The sequence below is a fragment of the Danio rerio genome, chromosome 2 (genome assembly GCF_049306965.1).
Source record: "Danio rerio strain Tuebingen ecotype United States chromosome 2, GRCz12tu, whole genome shotgun sequence".
NCBI classification, from domain to species: Eukaryota; Metazoa; Chordata; class Actinopteri; order Cypriniformes; family Danionidae; genus Danio; species Danio rerio.
This window is the reverse complement of record NC_133177.1, coordinates 49,426,764-49,446,927: the sequence shown is the minus strand read 5'-3', so window position 1 is coordinate 49,446,927 and position 20,164 is coordinate 49,426,764. Positions and strand designations below refer to the sequence as shown.

Genomic DNA, 20,164 nt, shown 5'->3' with positions numbered 1-20,164 from the left:
AAAAATATTAATTTAAAAGAGAGTTTTGTGAGAGGTGTACTTATATATGCAGAGCACTGTATATGATGATGGAATTTTATTTGCATTATTTGTTATATTTTACTCTTAAAAACTCTGTAGCATCAGGTGGTCACTGCAACACAAAATTTTTTTTTTTAGAGTTTAAGTGGGCCACAGAAAAAAAAAAAAAAAAGTAATCTGTTTTCTGGCTGTTGTTAAAAAAAAAATACACCAGACTATAACCTGGTCCACTCCATCAGAGTCGCTGGAATTGATTATCTTTGTGTGAACTGACCCAGTACCAGACCAGCCGAGCAACTGAACCTCTATGTAGGCCAAGCTGACAATTATCAGAGAACTCCAGACTCGTTCTCTCTCTCCTTACATTTTTGAGCATATATTCTCCTTCAGATGTCTCTAAAGGGGTCAAATTTTAAACTGGTGAAGTCAAGAGAGGCTGAGCTCTGAGAAAAGTATTGAAAAATTATTAGAAACATTCACTCAAATACCCACTATGAAACATTTTCTTACAGGCACTTTAATGGAGTTGATAGTTCTCAAGTTTCAGTTGCATGTAAAATAATTATAATAATGTTATTTTTATTAAAATACATTTGAAAAGCATATCAATAAATAAAACCGAATAATAAAGAATATTAATAGTATTAGTGTTAAAACATTTAAAAGTTAAAAAAACATTATTTAACCATTAATTAAAAATACATACTAATTATTATTATAATTATACTAATTAATACATACCATTATTATTATTATTATTATTATTATTATTATTATTATTATTATTGTGACGCAGTAGTTAGTGCTGTCGCCTCACAGCAAGAAGGTCGATGGTTCGAGCCTCGGCTGGATCAGTTGGCGTTACTGTGTGGAGTTTGCATGTTCTCCTCGTATTGGTGTGAGTTTCCTCAGGGTGCTCCAGTTTCCCCCACAGTCCAAAGACATGCGGTACAGGTGAATAGGGTAGGCTAAATTGTCCGTAGTGTGGGAGTGTGAATGAGTGTGTATAGATGTTTCCCAGAGATGGGTTGCAGCTGGAAGGGCATCCACTGCGTAAAACGTATGCTGGATGAGTTGGTGGTTCATTCCGGTGTGGCGACCCCAGATTAATAAAAGGGACTAAGCCAAAAAGAAAATGAATTATTATTAAAATTATTTTAAAAGCAATAAAAACAATAAATAAAATTATTAGTATTAAAACATTCTTATAATAAAAGTTAAATATAATTAGCATTAACAATAATAATAAACAACAATAAAAACAACAACAACAACAACAACAACTACAAAAATGAGAATAATAACAACAACAACAACAACAAACTAATACTACTAATAATACTTACAATAAAAATAATAATAATAATAATTAAAACAACAACAAAAACGATAATAATAATAATAATAATAATAATAATAATAATAATAATAATAATAATAATGTATTATTATTGTATAATAAAAATATAATATGTATTATTAATATTATTAATGTTACTATTAGTAATACTACTACTACTACTACTACTACTAATAATAATAATAATAATAATAATAATAATAATAATGATACCTAAATAAAAAAATGAAATAATAATAATAATAATAATAGTAATATTATTATTACTACTATTATTATTATTACTATTATTATTATTATTATTATTATTATTATTAATATTAAATAAAGCATACCAACAACAAAAAAACAATGAATAAGTATTAATAGAATTAGTGTTAAAACATTTTTATAAAAAAGTAAAATTATTAAAAAAAATATTATTATTATTATTATTATTATTAATAATATTGTTGTTGTTAAAATAAATTTGAAAAGCATCACAAATAAAATCACTATATAAAAATAAATAAATGTATAATAGTTTTAAAACAATTTTATAATGAAGGTAAATAAAATTTATCTAAAACGTGAATATTATTATTATTATTATTATTATTAATAATACAATAATAATAATAACTATTATTAATAATATTATTATTATTATTATTATTGCTATTATAAATATGAAAAAGCATACCAACAAATAAAACCACTAAACAACAAGCATTAATAGTATTTGTAAAAATACAATTTTTTTACATTTATTCTAAAGTACTTCATAACAATAATTATAGTAATAATAATAATAATAATAATAATAATAATAATAATAATAATAATAACAACAATTATTATTATTATTATTATTATTAATCATCATCAAATCATGCTAAACATTTTATTACAATAAAAGCAGCAACAATTATCATTGTTATAAGTATCACCCTTATTAAAATTATTATTATTACTTGATATATTAAATATTAATTGTTAATTTGATTACTACTATAAAAACGACTACCAGAATGCTCAAAAGTCCAAGTGGTGCTCGCTGCAGAGCCATTTGAGGAGAGGTGAGCTCCAGAGAGGGGGAGCTTAAGCTTGAGCTCCACCTTTTTTACACTTCTTCTACGAGTGATGTCACTGGGGGTAGGGTTAGGGGTGGGGTTGGTGTACGCATTAAAACAGCCTACAGGAGGAGGAGCGACAGCTCATGCTCCCCCTCTCTGGAGCTCACCTCTCCTCAAATGGCTCTGCAGCGTCAGCATGTTCACAAAGTCAGAAACATCCTTTTACAAAAACAACCACAAGATGGCAGCAAATATCAGGCAAATGTTATTAAACTCAGAACAACTAACCGCTTCAGATCTGCAGTTGTTTTTGTAAAAGTAATAACATATAATCAGCATTTCTTTTCACTTTTTTTATTATTTTTTTTTTAGACAAAAACAAAACAGACCTTTATTTACATGTCTCTACCAAGTCAAATTAGCTGACTAAAAATAATTCCTAAAATGTTCCAGTGGTTTTTCCACACATGTATAGTGTTGGCAAAAGTAAACTCACTGCTGTCAGTCATCTTTAAACCTTGAAATGCATCCGATGTTACTGTGATCGAAACCAGCTGAACTCTTTAAACATGACAGCTTTGTAAAGTTCAAGTATCGAAAAGTTCTGTTTGATAGAATATACAGTATGACAGAACAAACTGTACGTAGCTATTAAACACATCCTCACAAAAAGACAAAGAGGGTAATATATGGGATTGTCGGAGAAACTTTCTAATAAACAGACATTTAATAGCAGGAATGGACTTTGGTAAAGAAAATGTGGCATAGGCTCGTAGACTAATGTTGTTGGTAATTTGATTCATACCAGTAAATTGATTCCTTTGAGTTCAAATGTATTATTTTTTTAAAGAGAGGAATACAATATATATTATTAATTACATTAATATCAAAAAGAAAGAAAATCACTGGAGAACAAACAAACAAGCAAATAAATAAATAATAAATAAATAAATTAATTAATTATTAAATAAATAAAATTCACATAAGAAAATTATTCCAAAACTACATACATCCTTTAGCTTTTTTATTTTTAATAGCTTTTTTTCTTTTAGGGTTTCAAAATCAATTTTAAACTAATAAATATTAGGTTTATTATTGAATCATTTTTGTTTGTCAGCATGTTATTTACAGTACCATAAATAAAGCATTAAAAGTTCAAATGGATTCAGTGACAAGTTCAAATGTCATATTTATGCCAGCAAGTGGCAGCAAAAGACCGTCTTTAACATGCAGGGGAGACACTTAAAAGGCATAGCCTAGACCAAATATAAGCCAGAAAAAGTTAATGAATCTGTTTGGTACCATAGTACTTGTAGTAAAACTCAAGCTATATAAAAATAAATGGCAATAAAAATGTCTTGCAATGGGATCTCACTTTTTTTTTTTTTTTTTTTTAAATCAGGCCAAAACTCATGAGCAGCAACACTAGATCCAGAGAAAAATCCCACAGACCTTTCTATTTTTATTTTGCTAGGGAAATATTTTATTCACAAACAAAAATTCTCAAATTCACAACCTTCTTTTTCTCATTTCATTACTGCAATCGACACGTTTATTAAAAGTTCTTAGATTAAAGACAAGTGACAGGTTTAATGATAACTATTTTGGTAATTTCACAGATGAATAGCCCAAGTCTTTCTTATTATTTATCTCATTTATTTTCTTTCTTTAATTATTGTACATGCATTTGTATTTAATGTATGCTTTGTTAAAGTAATATTATCATTAATGTTGTCTGCATACATTCTGTTTAATGTTTAAAGAATAAGTATTCTAAAAAAAATGCCAATAGATGTACAATAAAAGCAGCAAATCTATGGACCAGAATTGACTCGAGGATTGACAGTATTTGTCTTTGGTAACCACACTCGGAAGGATTGGTCTGATTAAAATAAACTGTGGTGTGATCACTCTGTTTGTGATTTACTTGAATAAGTGTGGATGCAGCCACTTAAACCTTGCTGCAGCACAAAATAAGCACAAAGATACATTTGAAATGTTTGGTCTCATTTGTTACAAATTAACTCTGGTGAAGTTTGAATGAAATATTAACAACATGAACCAAAGGCATCTAAATTAACCAAAAACAGGGCATGGAGTCACAAGATCGGACTGTTAATGGACAGAATGCTCAAGCATACCAGTTTTCTTTCTTGTCATAATACTGTAGCAATTACAGTTGAATAAAGGTATTGGAAATGAATGTCCTTTCAGCAGATCTTCAGTTGAGTGTGTGGCTATTTTGACTCCTTTACATATTCAAGAGTTCTACCATCACATGCATACAGATTTATATACGAGCTCAAGTAAACAGCACTTTCTAGAACGTTTTGTATGTTCAGTTTCTAAAACAATCATAAAAGCCATTTTCTTGTTTAGCATCTCGAGTTTTGTTGTTAAAAACTATATGCTGTGAACTCAATGCAATCTCACTGCAATTCGTGACTTTTTGATTTAGTGGCTAACTCGTATGAATTCGTACGATCTAATTTGTACAATTTAGTACGATTTGCTCACCACCCAATGACGGTTGGGGTAAGGGGAGGGGTTGTGTGCCACACCTCCTTTTCATCCGAATTCACTCGTATGGAAATGTACGAACAAGCCACTAAACTGACAAAACAATAAGTTTCTTTGTGAGAACAGGCTGGTGAACCACAACTACCAAACACACCAAGAGAAGTTAACTAGAAGCGTGTACGTTATAATTAGTGCTTAGTTTAAGCCAGATCCTGTTCCAGAAAAGAACTTAATTAAGAAAAATGTCTCGCCATATTTGTATACGTTTATAGTGCTTGTAATAAACGATGTGTCTGTGCACTTCTTATTTAGAAAAAAAAGTAATTCACCTTTACAACCTCCCTCCCGCAAAATGACTTTTCTTAACTTCTGGTCACATGGAATGGCTTTAGGGCGGGGCTATCAGGGCGTGTCTTGTTTCTATTAATTTTCTTTTGTTAGGATGTCAACAATCCAATCAGTTTCCAAAGATTGAATTCATGCAGCATACTACTTTTTTTTTCAGGATAATTTTGAATGAATGTACGTCACAATAGAGGGGGGGAATAAAGGTCAATTTTAAGTTTTGTTTCATGGCAACTTTAATTAATCCAGCATTAACTTGTGCCTGGTGACTACCTGAATGTGTTTGTGTGCGAATGAGAAAGAGTATGAGTGAAAATCAGAGAGCAAGGCTATGTGTGTTTATGTAGACATTTAGATGTTATGTCTATCAGTCGAGGCCATTCAGAAACTGGATGCTCTTACGTTGGGTTGACACCAAACGTCGAGCATTATTGTGATGTTTCCTCCTTACACGCAAAAGGGTCTAATTGATTTGAAGTTGGATTTGTAATCAAAAGATAGTTTGATTCCTAGTTCTGGCAAGAATTAAAGTTGGAGGAAGTGAATGAAACCATACTCTCTCCATCTTAGATACCCAACCGAGGTGTCCTTGAGTGAGGCAACTAACTCCTAATTGCTCCCCAGGCACTGGAAACAATAGATGCCCACTGTTCTGGGTGTATGCTCACTGTGCTTGAGTGTGTGCTCTCACTTCTCACTCGTGTGTGCACTTTGATGGGTCAGGGGACCAGTTTCAAGTATGAGTAACCATACTTAACAATACAATACTTACTTCATTCTACACCACCTCATTGTGCCACATGACAATAGTTCGATTCTTTTCATATGTGCATCATCTTTATCAAACTCTCCAATAGTCTCTGAATGCAGACTTGGATTTGCAAGCTAAGACTACATATGATACAATGTCAGACACAACACTCTTAATGGAGTTAGTGACAGTAATGTTTGTCTGCGGACTGCAAGACAGGGAAAAAAAATGGAGGAGGCGTAACTTGTAGTAGAGGTGTAACTTGAAGGTATGGAGACCCACACGCCAAAACTATGTTGTCGGCAAGATGGCGCTGTACCCATCAGTTATTAATGTCAACACCTACTCCACACTTAAACCTTATCATCACAGTTATTAATGTCTACACCTACCACAAACCTAAACCCATCCATCATAGTTATTGTGTACACCTTCCCCAACCCTAAACTCAACCATCATTGTTATTAACATCTACACCTACCCCAACCATCATATTTATTAATGTCTGCACCTTCTAAAACTAAACCCAACCATGACAGTTATTAATGTCTATACCTACCACAACCTAAACCCATCAATCATAATTAGTGCACTGTACACCTACCCCAACCCCAAACTCAACCTTCATAGTTATTAACATCTACACCTACCCCAACTTCAGTTATTAACACCTTTAACTACCACGACCCTAAACCCAACCATCATCGTTATTAACGTCTATGCCTTCTAAACCCAAACTCAACCATGACATTTATTAACGTCTATACCTACCACAACTCATCTACTATCATCATCGTTATTAACGTCTACACCTTCCCCAACCCTATACCCAACCATCATAGATATTAACATCTACTGTATACCTACTCCTACCACAACCCTAAACCCAACCTCAGTTATTTAAGTCTACACCTACCCCAACCCTAAAGCCAACCTCAGTTAACGTCTGTACCTACCACAACCCTAAACCCATCCATCATAGTTATTGTGTACACCTTCCCCAAACCTAAACTCAACCATCATTGTTATTAACATCTACACCTACCCCAACCCTAAACCCAACCATCATCGTTATTAACGTCTGCTCCTTCTAAAACTAAACTCAACCATGACAGTTATTAATGTCTATACCTACCACAACCTAAACCCATCAATCATAATTAGTGGACTGTACACCTACCCCAACCCCAACCATTTTAGTTGTTAACATCTACACCTACCCCAATTTCAGTTATTAACGTCTTTAACTACCACAACCCTAAACCCAACCATCATCATTATTAACATCTACACCTTCTAAACCCAAACCCAACCATGACATTTATTAACGTCTATACCTACCACAACTCTAAACCCAACCATCATCGTTATTATTTAACGTCTACACCTTCCCCAACCCAATACCCAACCATCATAGTTATTAACATCTATACCTACCCCAACCCTTAACCCAACATCAGTTATTAATGTCTATACATTCCCAACCATCACAGTTGTTAATGTCTACACCTTCTCCAACCCTAAACCCAACCATCATAGATATTAACATCTATACCTACTCCTACCCCAACCCTAAACCCAACCTCAGTTATTTAAGTCTATACCTACCCCAACCCTAAAGCCAACCTCAGTTAACATTTTTACCTACCAAAACCCTAAACCCAACCATCATCATTATTAACATCTACACCTTCTAAACCCAAACATCACAGTTATTAATGTCTACACCTACCACAACCCTAAACCCAACCATAGTTATTAATGTCTACAACTACTACAACCCCAAACCCAACCTTCACAGTGATTATTGTACAGCCATGAGTTTCTGAGGTTATTTGCAACCACAGAGGGTGATGCAGAGTAGGCAAACTGTCATCACAAAACAGATAAAGTCAGCAAGAGGAGTTGCTAAATGAATTAATAAAATATTATATCAAATAATTAGTTTGTGGATAAATTTGGAAAAAAAAAACATTTGCTGAAAATGCTCTCTGGTAAGTATTTCCACCATCTTGCCAACAACATCTCGTTGTGACGTCTCGCATGGTTTAATGGCATCTCAATAACTGCAAGTTACACCTTTAACTTACAAGTTACAGCCCTTTCTGTTACGCACCTCTCTTGCAGTCTGCAGACAGATACACTTGCACTGTGAGGTGTAGGGTTAGGTGTGCGCATTAAAAGCATTGCATGTAGCTCGTTTGCAACTGCAACGAGTCTGCATCCAGACCCCTCTCAAACTTACTAGCGCCAAATAGGCTACTTAAGTCCATGTTTGGCGTAAACCCAGCAATAAATCTACTACAACCGTTAAGTGAGATCACATTCCAGGAAATTTGAAAGTGAAAGACTTTATTGCTAGTTTTGCCCCCTGGAAATTATTTATTCACAAATTAGGCAACTGCAATAACATACAGCCCTGGCAACCATGAGCAAGTGCCACTTGCTTTCTGTGCCAGACAAGTTAAACCCCAGTCTGTGTGTTTAAACCACTGAAAGTCTTCAAGACAGCAGTAACCAAAGTGCGTAAAAAACAGACAGACCATAAAAGTCTTGTCCTGCCATCGATGACATACAACTGGAAGGTGGAACGGTCAAATTATAAGCAATAAAGTTGAGTTTCACAGTGTTTCTGAAGACACTGCAGAAAATATTTTGAGGGATTTTCATCCTGTCAGCAGGGTCAAGGCCCTCTTAATGTGAAACGCTATGAATCAGTGAAGAGTTCGGTGATGCGGATAAATAACGGCAACGGTCAATTTAGTCTAGCGAGAAAGGAATGTTTGACGGAGACGGAAGAATGTCTAAAAGAAATGCAGCTCCTGAACCGCAAATACAATAAAATAACGTTTGGACTCGCCCAAATAAGAATCGTATGGCATTTTATTTCAGGCCCGTGGCTCCACAAACACGAGAGGAATCTCAGATGTGGAATACAGCGCTGTTGACGTTGGATGAACACATTGTCACATTATTAACCATCATCCGTTTGGAGGTGGGAAGAGATACGCTTCAGATCTTCCTACAGCCATCCATCGCCCTGAAACATAAATACACAGGACGACACGTTGTCTCATTGAAGCTTTTGTTTCATGGGGAATCTGCGTGGTATCAATCTGTCGGGGGAAGACAGCGGAAGCGGATGTGGGGCGTTTTGAGCACACAGGACAAAGAGGACGAACGTCGCATTGCCTGCTGACCAGATTTCATCAAAGTGAGGAACAAGCAGCAGGGCCTTTATGTCACATAAAAGAAATACGCTTCAAACAGACCAGTCTGAAGCTGGGCTGCAGGCCTCCATGCAGGGTGTCGAAAGGAATGTCAGGTTCAAACGATATACAATGATTCATAAGGTTTGAACATTATTGTGGTGGTGCAGCGATGGATTCCAAATGGCAATTGTACTTAACAAAAAGCATATTCATATCTGCATTATTTTGTAATGCGGAAGTTCTGTGAAGAAGTTAAGACTTCAGATTCATTTGCTGCTATGCGTAAACGACTAGGGAAAAAATTGCAGTAAAGCATAATAAAGTACCACTATAATGAAAGAAACAGCTTGCAAACAACAAAACAAGCATTAATCAAAAAGTGAACGAGACTGGAAGTCTTAAAACTATAAATTGTCAATGGCCTCATCTCAAGATCTACTTACGAAGTTAGTTCTAATCAATATGTGGGATTTTTGACTTTTTTTGAGCTCAAATTTGCATAGTCAAATCTGATGACAAATTTGTTTTAGCAATTGCTTGAATATACCTATAGACAGTATGTGTCTGTGTAGGAGTCCATCTATTAGCTCAATGACGAAACTAACAGCATGGTCGAAGGTTTGATGCATGTAAGCCTTTTCTAGTGCTTATGAAATTTTATTATTTATTAGAATTTATTTATATTAATTTTTTAGCTCCGAATTCAATCTGACTCCAATTTAAATGATCCTAAAATTTAGATTATATTTCTAATTGTAAGAACGGATCACATTCATCATCTATGATTTAATTTAGAGTTTTGATATTTTCTGAGGTCCGATATTCTAATTGTACGTTCATTAGGGACCTACGTCGCTCAGAGTTCCACGCCCCCGGGTTTGCGTTTCTTCTCACGGACAATATGTCGGCACTCTGAAAATAGTCAGAGGATGCAGGATTAACTAATATTTAGATAGGCTGGTTGCATTAACGCTCACCTAATTTCCTAAATAAACAGATTTTAGCCAAGCCCGTGCAACTTGCTATTCCCAGTGGTCGAATGATTAAAAGGTCTACATGTTATCGGCACGCAATGGCTACGAATAATCAAATGCGCCAAATTAATCAATTTCGATTATGCCGTATGATAAGGGTAACGAGACTCCACATAATCTACTGGATACAATGAATTCGCAAAACTCCAGAAGTAATCAAAACTTAGCATTTTATTTGTCAGGTAAAATTGTATTCTGCCAATTACATAATAAATCATCAGGAAGCCAATTCAGAGATGAGACTGTAACAATACAACATCCATTAATCAAATATATATCAAAGAGTTAAGAGATGCATACCTGACCAGAGAAGTACATTGCAGCATAAGTCTCAGAGATGCTGCAATGGGGTGTCTTTTTACAAGATCTCCCCCCGTCCTAAAGCACATCTTACCTTATATACTCAAGTCAAAACAAACAGCCATAAATTCAAGACAATAGAAGTGTCACAGAAACCCTGGCCTGGTGAATTTGAGGACTTAACCATCTCTGAGGAGGGAGAGCATCTTATCAAGATCTTATAGAAGTCAAAAACCAAATCAACATATACCAGTAAAATATTACTGTAAAATTAAGACCACTTTACCAATCACACAGAGACATTTAAAATGATACCAAACATGAATATAGTGCTGCAAGATACACCATATTAAAACCTTGAACATTTTATGTGAAATGTGCTCTAATCAGAAGGTAACATACTGTAAGGGTCAAGAAGGGGGGTTTAAGTGGAAGAAGAAGGGTGACTTCTTCGCATTACACCCTGCTGTTGAGTAGCTCTGTTTCTCCAGCCTGTGATTGCATTGTCAACAGTGATTTGAATAGAACAGTGGAACAGTTGGTTTCTTTATCACTTCTCAGATTAGAAAATCCATTGGAACATTGCATCTTGTCTCATGAAATTCCATAACAGTTCTTATGGTCTGATATTTTGGATCCTTACATCTGTGTATATGCACTGTAGGTGTATGTACAGTTGAAGTCAGAATTATTAGCTTATTTAACCCACACTCAATCTGAAAACATACCACTATATAGATTTCTGGAGAGCGCCAAACACGTCCCAGGAGCTACGTTTTTTTTGTTGTTTTTTTTTGTTTTTTTGCAGTTTTTGTTTTTGCGAATCCACCAAAGGCTGCTGTGTATGCTTTTTGAGATCTCAAATTTCAGTTACGAACGCCATTCACACTATTTCTGGCACGTAAATCCACCTGAGGCCGCTGTCAACTGACTGACCCACTCTCCTAATTCCCTAAACCCAACCAGTAGTGTTTTCAAAAGCACAGATTGACCTGCCCACATACTTTTCACAGCAATGTAAATTTTAAAAAGTAATGCAGAATAAGAAAAGCCCTCGCCTGATAATTACCATGTTTTCAGATTTCATCACATTTTCACTTTGTTATTTACTCATTTGACTTTTTGCCTTCTGTTTTTGTCTTAACTGGAACTGGAATGCTTTCTAGAACCGTTCTTTACTGAACTCGAACCCTGTTGTCGTGATCAACTCCTCTCTGCATCTTAAGTCCACAGACATACATGGCGAGACGGCGGGAAAGCTGTCCATACAGTGGTAAGTGGTCAGATTGAAAGCGCAAAAAGGTATGGTGTCATACCGCCCCATATAATTTGAAACTCATATCCTTAAAAACTAAATGCAGCCATACAGCATGTACTTCTGGCTACATAATTCGCGATCTTCAGAAATGTATATAGGGCTACGTTTTTAAATAGAGAACTGCCCGTCCTAAATCACCCGACCCACTTAGAGCTGGGATCAAACCGGCGACCTTCCGCATGGAAGTCAGCTGCTCTAACAAGGAGGCTAAAAGCCATGGCCTCTAGCTTCTATAGCTAGAGCACCTTTAGAGGTCAGAGGAGTGAGGTTTACCTGCAATGTACTTCACTAGCTGTCTTTCGCTAAACTCACCCACCTAAAAACCTCACTCCTATCCAGGTTATGGCACTAATATAATCCTGCCGGTCCTAAACCACCTAACCCACTCTAAGATGTGATCGAACCAACGACCTTCAGCATGGCAGTCAGTTACTCCAACAAGGAGTCTAAAGCCAGGTTTATACTTCTGCGTCAAGTGATCGGCATGACCCACAGTAGATGCAGCGCACGAAGCTGTGCATTTATTTTCTGCGCACTGTTTCTGTTGTTCTGCAACAACACGAGACTCCACACTTGCAAACAATCGCTCCATCGGGTTCGTGCGACTCTCAGTCCTGCCCTGACTTGTCAGCGATGCCAAGCCAACCAATCACAGAGCTTGTGCTATGCGCCGTTGCGACGTGTAGTTAAATTTTTTGAGAGGTGCGCGTCAGCCTTAGCACATGCATGCCCTTGACGCAGAAGTATAAATCTGCTTTAAAATGTGAGTGAGGATTACTTGCACAGCACTTCACTAGCTGACCTCAGCTACATTAGCTATTATTATTAGGCTTAACCAGGTTAATTAGGCAAGTCATTGTATAACAATAGTTAATCAAATAAATAAATAGTTAACAATAGATAATCGAAAAAATATATACATATTGCTTAAGAGGGGCTTTTATTTTATTATTATTTTTTTAAGTAAAAACTGCTTTTATTCTAGCTAAAATAAAAAAAACTTCAACTATGTTTGTGTGCACATGTGTATACATACGTATGTGGTACGGATATGCATCTTTTATGGTTCAATATGGTACAAAACGTGCAGCTGTTGAAAATATACATTTTAAAATAACATCATACAGTATGACATCTTTATCTAAAGCAAATACAAATTGTACACTGCAAAAAATGCTTTTCTTACTTGGATTTTTTGTCTTGTTTCTAGTCCAAATATCTACAAATTCTTATATCAAGAAACATTTTCTAGGCAAGCAAAATATATTGTCTTGTTTTCAGAAATAATATCCCAATATTAAGAGAGTTTTTCCTTGAAACAAGCAAAATAATCTGCCAATGGGGTAAGCAAATTAATCTTGTTTTTCCTTTTGACATAAGATTATTTTGCTCACCCTATTGGCAGATTATTTAGCTTGTTTTAAGGGAAAACTCACCTAATTTTGGCATATTATATCTTAAAACAAGACAGTATGTTTTGCATGTCTAAAAAATTCTTCTTGATTTAAGAGTTTTTAAATATTTGGACTAGAAACAAGACAAAAAAATCTAAAAGTAAGAAAAGCATTTTTTGCAGGTTAAAAAATAAATAAAAATCAAAAGGCAGCAAATCAAGACAGTCAAAATCTAACATTATTGTTTGGTGTGTCAAGTTTGTCTAGTGACAGTATTTGCTGGCCTAAATGCTCCTGAAATGCACTTCCCCAGTCTATGGAACAAAAATCAATGCCAAAAGTATTGAAAAAAAAAAAAGCTTCTCAAATAGCACTGAAAAAAATACATTGAATTTACAACTGCTTATATTTTAATGACTTGGATTGCCAGGGTTTGTAATGTTAGTTCCTGAAATTTAACATAGCTGTTTATTTAAGCTGTGAATATTTAAATTCAAAACACAATTTCATTCTTAAATTCAATACTTCACGTTCAACCTCTGTACCAGTCCTCTATGAAAATGCATGTCAGAAAATAAACCCCTTTTAGAAGGTACATCTGCACGAAAAAGAAAATTAAAATACTAAAGTACCATTGTGCACATCAAAAAAGATCATGATAGTACCATGATAATGATTAAGAACGGCATGGTTCGAAAAACATTACTATTTTTGAATATTAAAAATCAGAAAACCCAAACTAAAACTGGAGATAAAGTGAAATTATTTGAGAAAAAAAAAAAAATGTATATTCTATATTCAGTCCCTGTTTGAGTGTTTGCCAGTTTAATTTAGTCCAGGCTGTGTTTCATGGAAACAAAATGAATGGATATAAAACCTTCTGTTTCTTAATGTAGAAATTGCCCATCTGCTGTACGAAGTGTAGATGAAGTGTGTGTGTATTTGGGAAGGGATAAGATGCTATTTTAACTCCAGAAGGAGAGATAAGAGTTCTCTCTCCCTCTCTCTCTCTCTCTCTCTCTCTGCAGAGCCATACAGAGGAGCTCGCAATATAAATGATGTCTGTTTCAGTAATCAACCTCCACAATAGGGTGAAATTAACACAGACCCAGCTGACCACTGTGGAGAGAGAGAGAGCGAGAGATAGAAAACAAATGAGATTAGGCAGAATAATCAATGAGACACTGATACTGTTCCCAGAGCAGTTTCACTGGCATGAACAGATTGGCACAATTATACAGGAAATGGCTGTTGACATCATCAGTCGTGTTGAGGGCACAGATGGACTCTACCCAGGAGATGCGCAGGTGAGAGGGAAGAAGAAAATACCGGAACAGACCCTCGTATCTGAGAGGAGTACATCTAAAAATGGACAACGCCTGCTTGTTTGTACTCTCCATATTAAAAGAGTGTAAATGGTGCCATAACACTGAATGTTGATATAATTTGTCATCACACTTTAGTTATTAATAAAGGAGCAGAACGAGGTTGGTTTAGGTTTACATTTCAGTCGGGTGCTAACACTGCTTCTAAATTACATGTGTGAAACAGACCTTGACTCAGCGTTAAACAGTATGACGTCAATAAGTCTTTTTATCCAGCCTTGTGACATAACCATACATTTATTGTAGTTGATCTGTCAAAATGCTATCCGTTAGCATAATATCTTTGAATCACAGTCCCTCCCCTTCTGTCCAAAGCCACATCTCCTGAAATCCCAAACACTGTAAAGATGACAGTACACAACACATTCATCTTCCGTTTTATCTCATAGTTTTATGATTGATACGAGCATATTTATAAAAGCTCAAATAAGATTGTTGTGAATTTGACTCAAATTATATAATAATTGCTGGTTAAATGTGTTAATTTTTGTCATAGAATATATTTTTCATGCATACATCCACTTTAAAAAGTTATTTTATCAAAGATGTGTGGTTTTATTAAGGTTTTGATGATTGATCTGTATATTCTAAAAGTAGTGCAAATTAGATTATTGTCTGAATTTGACTGAACAGTAATTTTTAAGAATTATTTTAATGTGTTAATATGAGATTTTTTCTATTAGACAATATCTTTTCTATTCTCCACTGTAAAAATTATTACATTATTATTGTAATTATTATTATTATATTTTACAAGGCATTATTTTATTGTTTTATGATGATTGATAAGTAAATATAAATAGCAGTGCAAATTAGTTTGACTTGTAACTTGTTTTGTAAAACTTGATGTGGCCCTTGGGTCTAAAAAGTTTGCCCACCACTGCACTAGATCATGTCATTCGCCAGTTAGAAAACTTTATAGACCAATTACCAACCTACATCACACATGACCTCACGCGGGTCCCTGGTTGCAAAAAAAAGGCAGGCTGCAATAGGAAAGATGTCATGTTGTGCGGTAAGATGCCAAATTCCAAAAATCGAAAACTTAACTTTTATTATACACCACACTGCTTTAATGCTAACTGCAGACGTCTTTGGCTAAAAGGGAGCTGAATGAAGTGACGACCTAATTAGAAATGCTGGACTCTGCAGCTGTCATGTCATATCAGGTAAGTTGATGCTATGCTGAATCAGACACATCACTCGTTTTTGATTGCAGCAATGATTTCAGCAAAAACTGTTACATAGGTGAACTAAACTGCTGACACTGAATGCTAAGAGTGAAACGTGAAAGTGTAAGTTACTGAAGTAAACTTGGTTTTATATTCACACATTCATTTAGTGACAACTTGTGACACACTCCCTATATTGTTTACCACGGCACTTTCAATATTCGGTTTGAAATAACCTGCAAGTGTGACTTGAAAACAACATTAACACTGTTTATTTGACTGTGAACAATGTTGTACTTTGATAGTCATTGGCTGCTAACGAGATTTCGCTATTTAGAGTTTGCAAATAATACTTTAATGAAATTATATTATTAAGGAAGAAAGTCTGAATGTGCGAATATAAAACCAACTTTACGTCTATGTGTAGGTTCACATATCCTGCCGTACAGGTGCAGTTCGCTGTCAGAATGCAGTCGTTTTGCGTGTTGGTGATTAATTACCCAGGCCTTAGCTTGTATAACGTTAACTCCGTCTTCTTTCTTTGTTTTTGGCTAAGCAGAACCTCAGTTTTTAGTTCTACATAGTGTTAAATCTGGACATCATGGAGCATTATTTCTTGCACATGACCACACAGAACATCATTGTTGGCATCCAAAGACTTGAAGACCTTTAACTTCTCTCTTGTAAAATCACTTGGAGCTTCAATGAGATTGTTTATTTGGGGCTAGATGCTTGGTCATTTCGTCTTATTCAATATCCATTGGGAGGGTGCTATCGCAAATGAAACTTTTGGACGAACGCCGCTCACTTTAACGTTAATTTTGCCGAATCACTGTGCTTATCACTGGGTGACGAGCTGTTATAATATGCTGAAAGCATTATGTAAATAATATATATAATGTGTAATCAATATATTTTATTTCTAAGACAACAACAAACTCTGTACTGCATCGGATGTCATTCCCTCGCTGTAAATGCTAGCGCTCCCGTTTTTTTTCTGCAACCTCCCTGCGTGCGCATCCTGAATGTTTAAAAACATGGTAATTGGTCTACTTAACAATACTACAATTCAGAACAAAAAAAAAAAAAAAACTGTATTATATCTAGCGCGTTTTCAGTTGTGTAGTTAGCAAAACTTGTCATAGGCCTAATGTGTAATATTTCACGCATGCAAGGATTGTTGGTTTCACTTTCTCACACACTTTGTCCTAAAGCTACTACTGTATGCTAAGTGCTTGGCCCGCGGGGTGCAGGAAATATACTTATTACTAAGCCATACTTACATGCTATTTCAGACAAAATATTCAAAGTAGCAAGGTAAACAATATAGGGAGCCTGCACAGGTTGCCATTGTCCAAAAATGAACCAATGTGAATATAAACCAACAATAAAACCTCAGTAAAGCAGGCTACGTGGAAAATCGCTATTTACTTGTGTTTTGTTGTTAATCTAAACCAAATATCTAAATTATCAATGCTGTAAAAGGTCCCTTATAAAAATAGTCACATCAATCGTTCGCTGGAAGATTTCACTGGCTGAACAACACTTCTGTGCATATAACCCAATTATAAAACAACAAAATCTACACCAGCTCTGCGTGACTATAATATTTTTAAAACAGAACATTATCTGTCTAACAGAATTACTTCAGCCATGGTGTCATCGTTCCTCCAGCATGCAAAATTGACTCCAATATTAGCCGCTTTTCCACTATCATGCTGAACCGTTCTAAGAACACTTCGGTACGGTTACGGTTGTTTCTCCACTGAGCCTGGAACGGTGTGGCACGATAACAAACCATTCTCGGCACGGTTAGATAACTGAACTATGCCGACAGATTCTGTGTGTTGATGTCGCGGCTCTGTTGCCAAGCTACCACAGCTGGCTCAGCAGAAGCACGCTAGTCATTAGATATCCATAAGTAAAGTACACTACATTTAATATAAAAAAGATCCAGGTCTAAACAATACAGTTTAAAAATGGTTTTAAAACCATAGAGCAGTCTCTGGCAGAGAAGTATATAACTCATCACATTCTTACGAAGATATTTTATTTATTAAAGTTATTATTTCATTGACTTGAATACAATTACCCATGTATGATATAATAACCCATCATCTAAAATCTTAGAAATAGTATTGAAGCCTATTGTTTTATTTGTGACTAGAGTTTGATTAATTTGATTGACATTCTAGGCAATGAGACCTTTACTTCATTACTACTCTGATACGGGAGAGAACTTTACCAATGATAAGCGCTACTGAACGACATATTTTCCTGCTGCGCATCGAATAAAGCAATAAAGACACACTTAACATCATCGATGACCACAACAAAATCACTATATCCATGGAACACGAACTTGCAGACTCTTTTAACAAGGAAATAATTTAACTTTTTAATTCAAAGCCCAGACGGCTTGTTAATTTAATACCAGCGAGACCACCTGAAGGATGGTAGCGGCGTGCTGTAATGTCGCCCGTCCAAAAGTCTACGCTAAAAGGTCAACACTCTTTCTTAAATCTTACATTTTTTTTGGACTTTGCTTGAAAGCTTTATGGAGTGGCACTGTCGGTCCAAGGTACTGTTGTATGATTTATATTATAGCCTATATGCACTAATAAACAAGTCAAATGAATTAATAAATTAAATAAATATGGATTCTTAAATGTCTGTATTGCGTTTACTAGAAAAATATCAAAACGTTTTGACAAATGTTTTATAAAATTAGCAATTTTCATTAGTTCAGCTATAGGCCATTATACGATTGAGTTATACATTAGTTTGACATTTATGGGGGCATGTAACATGTTTTTGTTTTTTTGTTTTGGTGATCTTTACTATACACTGGGTAGCTACGCAAATATTTTCTAAAACGTCAAGCAAAAAATTTGTCTATAGGTTGTTACTTAATTAGAATACAAAAAATAATTCAAATAACAAAAATAAAACAATAAAAATCAAAGATAAAAGAATAGCATTTTGCTATAATAGTCCTTTATATGCTTTAAATCCTGCTATATATAAATGTTGTTTCATATTCATTTTTATTTCACTTGCTGCATTTATTATTTAATGTTTGAATACCGAAACAAATAACAGCAATCGCTTAAAAGTTTATACTTTACCATCAAAATGTAGTATATTTTATATCATTATCAACTTTTGAGATAAAACCGCTGTGTATTTTATTTGATTGTTAAAAATGAAATAATTTAAGTGCTACATTTTTTATTAGTGAAAGTGGGTGCTCACTTTTGACAAGGCCTGTCCAAAAATATATTTCTGTCACTATAATACAAATGCACTAATATTGTTGCCTTATCATTGTTTAATTGTCTGTTATGTAGAGATTTGAAATGTATTATTTCCCCTCTAATCATTTTCAATTATCACGTAACATTTAGATCATTTTCCCTCCAAATAAAATTTAGCCAGAGGAACATATGACCTCTAAATAAATAAGGGTGCTGTGGCATGTACCTATATTTAGCACCCCTATTTGATAGAGTGGCATGACATTGCTTAGTCACACGGTTGCTTTCACTTTTATAATCATGAAAAAACTAGTTTTGACTCTTATTTAAATTTAAATAATAAATAATAATAATAAACGGCTGAACAAAGGGAGCCGTTCACATTGCGTGGCCTAGGCAATTAGTGAGGCTATTTATGTAATGTTTCAAAGAGCTTTGTTGCAGCACGACAGTGGAAAATGAAACAGTATCCATGCTGTCTGCCCCGGTTTGGCACTGAACCGAATGGTTCTGCTTAAAGAACAATTCAGCACAATAGTGGAAAAGCTGCTTCTGATTCAGGAATTTAAAAAGTTTTGAATCAGCTTTTGTTTTTACCACTGTCAAACTCTCTCTCCTGCGCATGTGAATGGCTGACCAGATGTACAAATCTACAGCTGCTGACAGACATTTTGGGCTACTTATCAGAATTACGGAAATTGTCGGTCCGACAAATTTCAATTGGATTAACTTTTTTTTTGTCTTATGCCTTACCCAGAATATAAAAATACATATAAACACATTTACTTTAAGCAGTACTATTGGAATCTAAAGAGACTTACAAGCAGCACAACAAAAAATGTTATTAAAAACAATCACCTACTGCACCTTTGAGCATGAATATGTGGGCTGTTTAAGCCTTGCGTATAAAATGAAATACTACTGTGGCAAATATGATATTTCTGGTTGTTAATATTATACAAATCTGTTAGTAAGCTATATACTTGATATGGCATCATTAATGATAGATGAACATTTAATATAGGCTAAGTTTACCTCAT

The 20,164-nt window shown here is 34.8% G+C and overlaps 1 protein-coding gene across 2 annotated transcripts in view; it reads right to left on the bottom strand.

Annotated features, from left to right (window-relative positions):
• The window catches only part of ephb1 (EPH receptor B1), a 550,777-nt gene that overhangs the window by 529,923 nt on the left and 690 nt on the right, over window positions 1–20,164 (bottom strand). The window lies entirely within an intron of this gene.